This window comes from Pelophylax lessonae (genome assembly GCF_965119305.1).
Source record: "Pelophylax lessonae genome assembly, chromosome: 2".
Classification (NCBI taxonomy): Eukaryota; Metazoa; Chordata; class Amphibia; order Anura; family Ranidae; genus Pelophylax; species Pelophylax lessonae.
Window position 1 is genome coordinate 299450790 of NC_138769.1, and position 11384 is coordinate 299462173.

Genomic DNA, 11384 nt, shown 5'->3' on the forward strand with positions numbered 1-11384 from the left:
TAACAGGGATGCAGGTGGATGTCGGCCTGGGTCGGAACACAGAGCCCAGCAGATGTGACATCCGATCCTGATCAGGAGTAGGAGGTGGCGAATACAGGCAATACAGCTGCCATATTGGAAGTGGGCTTGTACGGGTGGCAAAGCCTGAAGTGGACTACAGGACCCAGCAGCCCAAAACAAACTTAAAAACAAACATACTATTACATACATCTATTAAAATAACAAAAATTCAAAAATTGTGTCTGCATGTGGAAAAGTAGACAGCAGCAATAAGATTGATACACACACACACGCGCGCATGCATGATTGCTCACTATGATCCAAATAGCTATACGAAAACAAAAAGTCGTATATGGATGGGATGGGTACAAATCACTATGTATAGTATCTCACAAAAGTGAGTACAACCCTCACGTATTTTTAAATATTTTATCTTTTCATGTGACAACACTGAAGAAATGACACTTTGCTATAATGTAAAGTAGTGAGTGTACAGCTTGTATAACAGTGTAAATTTGCTGTCCCCTAAAAATAACTCTACACAGCCATTAATGTTTAAACCGCTGGCAACAAAAGTGAAAATATCCAAATTGGGCCCAATTAGCGATTTTTCCCTCCCTGGTGTCATGTGACTCGTTAGTGTTACAAGGTCTCGGGTGTGAACGGGGAGCAGGTGTGTTAAATTTGGTGTAATCGATCTCACTCTCTCATACTGCTCACTGGAATTTTAACATGGCACCTCATGGCAAAGAACTCTCTGAGGATCTGAAAAAAATAATGATTGTCCTACATAAAGATGACCTAGGCTATAAGAGGATTGCTAAGACCCTGAAACTGAGCTGCAGCCTGGTGGCCAAGACCATACAGCTGTTTAACAGGACAGGTTCCACTCACAACAGGCCTTGCTATGGTCGACCAAAGAAGTTGAGTGCACCCGTCATATCGAGAGATTGTTTTGGGGAAAAACGTATAAGTGCTGCCAGCATTGCTGCAGAGGTTGAAGGGGGAGGGGGTCAGCCTGTCAGTGTTCAGACCATAAGCCACACACTGCATCAAATTGCTCTGCATGGCTGTCATCCCAGAAGGAAGCTTCTTTTAAAGATGATGCACAAAACCCACAAACATTTTGCTGAAGACAAGCAGACCAAGGACATGGATTACTGGAACCATGTCCTGTGGTCTAATGAGACCAAGATAAACGTATTTGGTTCAGATGGTGTCAAGCGTGTGTGGGGGCAACCAGGTGAGGAGTACAAAGACGAGTGTGTCTTGTCTACAGTCAAGCATTGTGGTGGGAGTGTCATGGTCTGAGGCTGCATGAGTGCTGCCAGCACTGGGGATCTACAGTTCATTGAGGGAACCATGAATGCCAACATGCACTGTGACACACTGAAGCAGAGCATGATCCCCTCCCTTCGGAGACTGGGCCACAGGGCAAAATTCCAACATGTTAACGACCCCAAAACACACATCCAAGATGACCACTGCCTTGCTAAAGAAGCTGATAAAAGTGATGGACTGGCCAAGCATGCCTCTAGACCTAAACCCTATTGAGCATCTGTGGGTATCCTCAAATGGAAGGTGGAGGAGCACAAGGTCTGTAACATCCACCAGCTCCATGATGTCATCATAAAGGAGTGGAAGAGGACTCCAGTGGCAACCTGTGAAGTTCTGGTGAACTCCATGCCCAAGAGGGTTAAGGCAGTGCTTGAAAATAATGGTGACCATACAAAATTTTGACACTGGGCCAATTTGGACTTTTGCACTTAGGGGTGTACTCATTTTTGTTGCCAGCGGTTTAGACATTATTGGCTGTGTGTTGAGTTATTTTGAGGGGACAGAAAATTTACACTGTTATACAAACTGTACACTCACTACTTTACATTGTAGCAAAATGTCATTTCTTCAGTGTTGTCACATGAAAAGGTATAATAAAATATTTACAAAAATGTGAGAGGTGTATTCACTTTTGTGAGATACTGTATGTCCCTATCTTCACTAGAAGCTACATGAAAGCAGTAATTACAACATGTAACTGATTATGGTTACAAATCCATATCAAATGGACATAATAAAAAATACAAAATAAGATTCCAAGATTAAAAAAAAAAAATCTGTGGGGGCAAAGTATGTAAATGTGATTAAAGTTCAAAGCAAGGTATAGATCCAAAAGGTTTCCCTTTGGCAAAGGCGTTTTGAAGCCACCAGGAGAGCCTTATGCCCCGTACACACGTGCAGATTATCTGAAGACTTTTGTCTTCAGATTTAACTTTTCTATGTAGTGCAAGGGCCTGCCGGATTGCATACAAATTGAAAGTGTTTAGGTTTGACCTCACATTATATGGTTTTGGTAAGTCTGCAGACAAAAGTCTTCAGATAATCTGCACGTGTGTACGGGGCATTAGTGATGGATTCATCCGTAAGTGCAGACATCCCTGATAGCCAGGACATCCAGCTTAATTTTCCTTGCTGCTATCAACTGGGGTCTGAGCTGCTTAGGACTCCTTATACAGCATTATATGCCTATATTTCCTCCTCCCTTGTGAGTGATTATCTTTTATCTCCAATAAATGTATATAATGCTACTTAGTTGGCTCTTGTCTTCTGTCATATATGCTTCCCCTTGCCTGTCCGGAGTAATGAATACTGAGCCATATATGCATCTCAGAGTTACATGTACAGCACTGTACTGTGACATTTCAGCCCAGCTATTCAAGCAGCTGAACAGAGTGAACCCGGAAGGAAGACTTTGAGAAGATGGTAGTGCCAAGGACCAGCTGGAGGACTTAGTTTTACAAGTAAGTCTGATCTATCTACCTCTGAGTTAAATTCTGCTTTAAGGGGTAACTCCACTTTCCTGGGGAAAAAATAATATAGCGTATACAACTGCAACACAATTCATATTGTGATTGAATTAAAAATTACCTTTCCTTTTCCATCTGCTGCCGCTGTAATTTTCTGAAAATGCAATGCAAAAGAGGTGTTCTGTACACAGAATATGTACAGGACACCCCCACCCCCCAGAAACATAAATCTCTGCTTGTGTGAATTGACTCACCAATTTTCCCAGAAGTCTGCCTAAAATACAGGTCAGATTTCAGGTATCCCCTGCAAAGTAGGAATCTACAATAAAGTTTGTTATAATCCTTGCAATGTACAGAGATTACCCAGAGGGGAATTTTTTTTTTTTCTCAACAAAAGTGGAGTTGTGCTTTAAAGCGGAAGCCTAGGTTTTTTTTTTTTTTTTGCAAGTTCTGTGTACACCATTTTCGACAACAGACTTTCCAATCAAAAATATCAGAAGGGACAAATTCCACAATTTTACTTGCACGTGAACAAAACAAAGATTTTCCTTTATTACGTATGGAAAAATCTGATACGAAAGACTGCGCTTGATTAGAAACAATGAACAAGTAAAAAAAAAAAGCCTTTGTCATTTGAGGATTTTCATAGTATTAGTACCATCCTCTGTTTTGACTTGCTGTAAAACATCGAGGGATCCAGCTTGGCTTTTACTTCTGCATTGTGACCACAGGGGGTTGCTTGCTCGGCAATGCTGCCTTTCACAGATTGGACAAAGTGGGGATTGTGACATCACCACCTGACTCCTCAACCTTGTCCAATCAAAGAATACCTTGTATTCTTTAGAAACAAATACAAGGAATTCAGTACACAAAATGAGATCACATGGACATGTACATATTTGAGTTTGTATTTTTCTCCTTCAACCCTGCAATAAAGCGATTACCTGGAGATCCGCTTTATAGAATGTAAACACACTTCTGAAACACCTGATTATTGAAAAAACAAGTATCCTTTGCAACTGACATTTGTGCAGAAACCGTAGAAATAGGAATTTGCTTAAAGTGCTCGAAACCTTTAATGGGAATCCCCACAGTTTCCGATGACAAGACAGTGACTCCTTGAAAAAGTCCCTGGTACTGGTATTTCACACTAGTTGAGGCACACTAGTTGAGGCATAAATGCTTCACTCAAACTTAAAATGCCAATCTTTTACTTTGATACAGTACTTTCAACATCTAAACAATCAGATTATTTCAAATAATGCAAACTACTATATCTCTTGTGGGAAAATAAGTGTATGGCTATCATGGGACCAGATGTAAGCAACAAGCATCCCATTTAGGATTTTTGTTGAATTGCAAATGAGCAATCAATAAAACAGCTGCAGGCTCCTGAGTCAACGATCGCTGTAACCGGGACGGGACCTTCCGGAAGCTGTAACGACACAGGGAAAGCTAAGTGGGAGGTAACAGATGCCACACAACTGGATGGGGAGACAGGAAGGAACTTACTGAACTTTGCAGGACAGGAGCGTACGCAATGGCCGGCTTCACCGCAGTACCAGCACAGATTACCCAGCTGCCGGCAATGCCTCTCTTCTGGAGACAGGGCAGGCCGCATGACCCCAAGTTACATAGGTTCTGGCACATCTGGGGTGGCCCCGGCAGACGCTGGACTGGAAGGGACTGACTGAGTGGAAGAAAAGTGTGCCGGAGGTGCTACCCGTCGCAGCTTCCAGGCCGGCCGGAACTGCTGCGGAGATCATTCTGCCCAGCGTTCTCGGAGTCGGCGGTCAATCTGAATGGCCTGGGTAATCAGATCCTCCAGAGCTTCAGGAACACCAACTCGAGCCAGTTCGTCTTTCAGCCCCTCAGACAGGCCAAGACGGAACTGATACCGAAGTGCTGCTTCATCCTAGGAAGTGTCAGAACTCAAGCGACGGAAGTCTGTGACATAGTCTTCTACGGGCCTACGACCCTGCTAGAGAACATGGAGAGCAGCTTCTGCGGTGGAAGACCGCTGTGGGTCATCATAGAGCTGGCCCATGGCCTCAAAAAATGCTGATAAAGAGTCCAAATGGGGGCTGCCGTCTTCGAGAAGCCGATGAGCCCAGGACTAAGGTTCACCCAGGAGCAAAGAAATAACGAACCCCACCTTGGTGGCTTCTAGAGAAAAAGTCCGGGATTGCAAAGAAAAATACAACTGACAGGCGTTGCGGAACGCTCGGAATTTACCCCAATCCTCAGAGTATTTTTCAGGGGTAGGGACCCGAGGTTTCCGGTGGCAGCATTACTACTGTGGGGCCAGAGGTAGGTCCTGCGGGCACTGTGGCAGATGAGGGAGCAGGTGACACAGGAGGGTTCCCTGCAAGAGTCGCGGAAAGCAACCTTTCCTCTAACTGTGTATAACCGTCCTGGAGCATCTTTAAAGCTTGAGACAGCGCTGCGAGGTGCTGGCAGATCTCATCCAATGGTGAGGCTCCTCTTGCAGGCTCCGACATGGCTGTCTTGTACTGTTATGAAGCTGGTGGTAGCCTGACGTGTAGAGGAAGGCCTGCCGCCACCTGAGTGCGCAGCTTGGACGGGAATCCCCAAAGTAAATGACACAGGCTATCCTGAGGTGCGGAGTCTAAGTATTCACCGGTTTTCGCCGGGGTCAGGACGGGCAGCAAACAAGCGAAGTGGAGGACAAGCCAGGGGTCACCAGGAGACAAGCAGGAATCAACAGGTCGCAGGTTCAGGAACACAGAGCAGCTGTAGACAAGACAGCAAAGTCCAAGTGCACCAGCCGCCTTTAAATAGGCCTTTCTTGGCGCCAAAAACGTGCAGGTCAACGTGTGCGTGCGCATGAGCGCACGCAAAACGTGTGCGGGGTCACGCACATCGCGCGTGCGCATTGACAATTCATCCATTAGCCACGGAACGGTTCGCACATGGGCGAACACCAGTTGCTTTTCCTAACAGCCCCCTTTACAGTGCAACCCCCTATACAACAGTCTCATGGTGTCCTCAATTCGCCTTCACATCACAGCCCCAGTACATTAATGTACAGGAGCACTGTGATGTAAAGGGGGGCTGCTTTAAAGGGGGAGCAGTAGACACTGATTTAAAGGGGGACTGTGCAGTAAAGGGGGGCTGCAAACAGACTCCGTGAATATCCCATCTCATAACCCGTCCACCAAAAAAAAAACACCCCCCCCCCCTCTGGTCCCTAGGAAAATTGGCTCCCATGAAGCCAGTCCCTGGTGCCAAAAATGTTGGGGACTGCTGCTGTAAAAAAACAAATTTCTCTTTCGTTCAATGATGGACACAGCTCCCGTACGATCGGCTGTATTGTACCTGATGGGGGCTCCTGCCAGGGCCCCCCACCTTGTCCTGCCTGGGCCTGTCCATGAGGCGTAGGGTTCCCTCCTGGGTCCCTTGAAGCCTTGTGGTGCAGCTATTTTGCTGTAGCCTGTGTGTTTATGCACGGTGGCCTTCTTTGTGTAGTCTGGCGGCCATTTTGCAGTGGTTTGCCATTGAAAATAGTGGCGGCCATGACAGTGGAGCCCTGTGGGTGGCGATTTTGCCAGTGGGAGCTTCTCCTCATCCCCTGGTGCTGACTCCTGGATCTTTTCACTTCCTGATCGCCGCACGTGGAGTGCAGATTATCCTGGTGGGGTTCTCTCTGCTGAGGATCGCTGGTGCTTTGTGCCTGGCGGCCAGGTGGTGCTGCCAGCACAGTAGGGGTTGTCCCTTTGCAGTGTTTTACACTTTTTGTAGAGTCCCCCTGGTGACTCATGTAGTCTTTGGAGCACATCTCCCCACTTGATCACCTCTCTGAGGCTGTGGGGCCTTCTGGGTCCCAACCATTCATTGATGCACTGACGCCATTCTTGGAGTCCTTTGTGTCCCGAGGGAGGTGGCTTTCGGGCGATGGGCTAGCAAAAAGCACCCCCACCTTCCCCTGCCTCATCTGTCTCATCAGATCCTGAATCTGATTCAGCCTCCGCAGACGTGGGTCACCTTGCTGGGTCTACAACCATGCGCCCGGAATCCTCTGATAGTAAGGATGATTCCTCTACATCTGCAACCGCACACGAAAAGGCGCTGGTGGAAGCACTGATTGTATCTGTGCATGAGACCTTAAAGATGGAGGACGCAGCTGCCGCTGCAACGGAGGCGCAGGTTCCCTTTGGCATTCACACCCCATCCAGAGTGGCAAAGGTGTTTCCTTTCCAGGCCTATTTTGACAGAATTGTCGCTAAAGAGTGGAGCGACCAAAGCATCCCCTTGAGGTCCCTAAGCAATTTTCAAGGCGTTACCCCTAAGGGGATCCCCTTATTAAGAAGTGGACTGTTCCACTGGTGGTGGACCCTCCGGTTTCCAGGTTGAACAAAGCAACCATGATTCCGGTTGAAGAGTCCCCAGCCTCTGGCTGACAAGAAGGCAGAGGCTGTGGACTTCAATATGTACACTCTGGCTGGTTCGGAACTGAGGCCCGTATTCACCATTTCCCTGGTGTTGCAAACTCTGACCAAGTGGGCTAAGCTTTTACGCCATGACCTGGAGGGAGAAAAGCTCCCCCCTGCCTTTGCTGAGCTTGCGGACCAGCTGGTCCAGGGGCTGCAGTTTATCTGTGATGCATCTTTGGATGCGGCTCCCCTAGTGGCTCGTCTCTCCATTTCGGCAGTGGTTCTTCTGTGTGTCTTTTGGCACAAATGCTGGTCTGCGGACCAGACTTCTAAAAAGGCCTTGACTGATCTTCCCTTTCAAGGAGATCCCCTGCTTGGGGCTACCCTGGATGACATCATTAAAGGTCTCACGGGGGAAAGAGTACTTTTCTTCCGCAGGAACCTCGTTGTAGATGTGGGCCCTCCTTCTCGGCTCATAAGAAGTTTTTTCGTCCCTTAGGGTCGACTGACAAGGGCTCAAAGCCTTTCAGGACCTTCTCTGAAGAATCCAAATTAACCCGGTTTGGCAAGCCAAGAGAGGGCTTCTCCAGACCAGCGGACAAGGCTCCTTTAGCATGAAGGCTCGCCCTCCCCCGTATTGGGGGTGGGGGACGTCTTCGTTGGTTTCTAGACCCTGGTACAAGATAAGTGGGTCCACAAAGTCATTCGGTCCGGCTACAAGGTTGAGTTTCGCACTTGTCCCCTGGCAAGGTTCTTTCCTTCCAACTTGTGCCTCTCCCAGGACTGTTTACAGGGTCTCTTTGGAGCAGTACAAGACCTGTTGCATCAAGGGGTGATTGTACCGGTTCCGACTTGGAACGTTTTCAGGGTTTTTACCCAAACCTGTTTACAGTTCCCAGGAACTGGAGGTAGCCGGCATTCTAAGGTGGGCAGAACGGTTCGTTCCAGCCCTCTCCACCGCACACATTCCCGGGGTGGAAAATTGGCATGTGGATTACCTCAGTCGGCAGGCGTTGGACCAAGGGGAGTGTTCCTTTCATCGGTTTCATCAGTTGTGTGTCCGGTGGGGCATCCCCCAGGTGGATCTGTTGGCGTCTCGGCTCAACAGAAATGTGCAGAGGTCTGTGGCTCGGTCATGGGATCCTCTGGCAGACACGCTGGTGGCCCCATGGGGTCATTATCGTCTGACGTACGCCTTCCCTCCTCTCAAGCTTCTGCCAAGACTTCTATGCAGGATCGCGGCAGAAGGAATTCCGTTCATCTTAGTGGCTCAGAACTAGCCTCGCCGGGCTTGGTACGCCGATCTGGTGCGGCTGGTCGCCAACAATCCTTGGAAGCTTTGCCTCAGGGAGGATCTGCTGTCCCAAGGACCAATCCTCCATCCTGCTTTACAGTCACTGGCTTTATAGGCTTGGCTGTTGAATGTCAGGTGCATCCTACGCTGTTAAAAGCTAGGAAATCTACTTCTAGGAAGGTGGCTCCAATCTTGACCTTCCTTCACCAGGGGGGGTTGAACAGTACCATCAAGGGCCAGGTGTCGGCTTTGGCGGTCTTATTCCAATGACCCTTGGCCACACACTCCCTGGTGCATACCTTTCATCAGTGTCCGGCATTTGGTTCCTGCAGTGCAGTCTTCGTTGCCACCTTGGGACCTCAATTTGGTGCTTTCAGTCCTCCAGAAGCCTCCCTTTGAGAATCTTCGGAAGATTCCCTTGCTTACACTGTCTCAGAAGGTGGCTTTCTTGGTGGCTATTACCTCTGCATGCAGGGCGTCAGAACTGGCGGCATTATCCTGTCGTTCACCTTACCTGGTGATTCACAGAGATAAGGTGGTTCTGCGCCCCTGTCAGTCATTCTTCCCAAAGGTTGTCTCTGATTTTCATTTGAATGAAGACATTGTGTTGCCTTCCCTGTGTCCCAGGCCTAAACATCCAAAGGAAATTGCCTTGCATGCCTTGGATGTGGTCTGGAAAATTAGGGTGTACCTGGCAGCTAGAGAGTCTTTTAGGATGTCAGACTCATTATTTGTGCTCACGGATGGGCCTCAGAAAGAGTTGTCCTCTTCCTCTGCGACCGTTTCCAGATGGATCAGACAGACGGTTATTCAGGCTTATTCCATCAGGGGTCAGGTTCCTCCTTTCCCTGTTAAGGCGCAATCTACTGGGGCCCTTAGTGCCTCCTGGGCCTTCCGTCATCAGGCGTCAGTGACGCAAGTTTGCAAGGCGACCACCTGGTTGTCGGTGCACATTTTCACAAAGTTTTATAAAGTGGATGTGTTGGTATTTGCGGATGCTTCTTTTGGCCGCAAGGTTTTGCAGGCTGCTGTTTAGAGGACCTGATCCTCTTTGAGGGTGTCTTGTTTTTTTCAGGTGGGCTCCAGTTGTTTTGGTTGAGCTCCTGTTGCCTGGTTGGCTACGGTTTAGCCTTGGGAATTTTTTTGCTGTTCCCACCACTCATGTTTAACACTGCTTTGGGATGTCCCAATGGTTATGAAGATCAGGAGCGGTATCCGTCAATGAACGAAAAAGAAAATGGGATTTTTTACTTAAAATCCATTTCTCTGGTGTTTATTGACGGACACACAACTCCACAGAGGGGTGGGTGCTAATTCTTCTGACACTGCTAAACTAAACTGAGCACCTATAGCAGAGAGAGGGAGTATACCCCCTAGGCCTGTCCATAGGCGTAGTCAGATTATTTTCTCTTCCTAGTGTCCTACTCCTGTAGGGGCAGTATAACCAATAGTTATGAAGATCAGGAGCTGTGTCCGCCAATGAGCATCTAAGAAATGGATTTTACGGTAAGTCAAAAATACAATATTTTTCATGCTTAGTGTCATGCTTGGTGTAACAATTGCAATTGTCACGTTGATTGTTGAAGTGCTTCAAAATGCTCAGGTTTGAACTAAGCCTAGGATCACACGATTGAGAACAACCAAAGAGAATCCTGGCGCTGGTCCTCCGGACAACATCCTATAGGATTCTGGGAGTCAATATCCACAACAGTATGATGATGGGAGAAATTGTGTGAATGTCACACACAGTGCTGCCAAATCCCTAACACAGGATGATTTGTGTAACATAGAAAGGCTGAAAGGAGGGATAGCGCATAGCACACTGCTATGCGCCATCCCTCCTTTCAGCCTTTCTAGGATCACACAATGCCTGTTTCCTGGTGGATGCATTTGGGCGAACACGGGAGCCCTTTACACCTTTTCCACAACCCAACCGTGGGGAAATTGCATAGTTGTGTTTGCGGTTCCCAGTATAGGAAACGATGCTGCGGTTTTCAGTGCGTGGGGGTGCCATTAGGATTAATCTCACCCCCACATATCTGCTAAAAAGCAGCGTGTTTTATGTGTGGAAAAGCATGTAAATAAATGCCTTCCGGCACCCTCTCAGATGTGAATCTAATCTAAAGCCTAGTACATACTGCTAGTTTTTTCTCATTTATCCAGCAGGCTGAACGAAATAAAACTGACTGCTCAGGTCGAACCCACTGTACTAACAATCTGATATTAGTAAAGGGATCTCCCCTGCTCTTTTTTTGTGTTCTGACACGGGAACCTTTTTGGTTGAGAGAGCCATGAACACCACATATTTTTAAATGTAATTCCGTGAGAGCCATACGCTATATTTCAGGGGTCGGGAACCTTTGTTTAATATTCATATTCATGGGCCGCAGCTATACAGTGAGTAGATGGAGGCATGTGAAAGTGCCTGGAGTCCGGTCGGGAAAAGAGTAGAGCAGACAGGTATGCAATGAACAAAAAACAAGCTTCGCTTAAGTGAAATAATCAAATATCAATTAATCATAAAGTGAATCAACATCAATTGAATGAGTGGAAAAATCTGAAGTATGGTAAATCAAGCCTGTAGTATGGAAACCAGGGTGACTACCAGGGAGACAGCCAAAGAATCTTCTTGATCACAAATAAGCAGGGAATGATAGCCAATAGAGCTTCAGGTGATTTTCCACTCATTCAATTGATATTGATTCACTTTATGATTAATTGATATTTGATTATTTCACTTAAGCGCAGCTTGTTTTTTGTTTATATGTTTTGGTGCTGTCACACTGGAAGCTGCAGCTATTTATTTTAAATTTTCACTTGAGCGCAGTTATACTTTTGTCTGTTACAGGTATGCAATGAGGCCGGAGTGGTGAAGCGCCTGCAGGCCAGCGA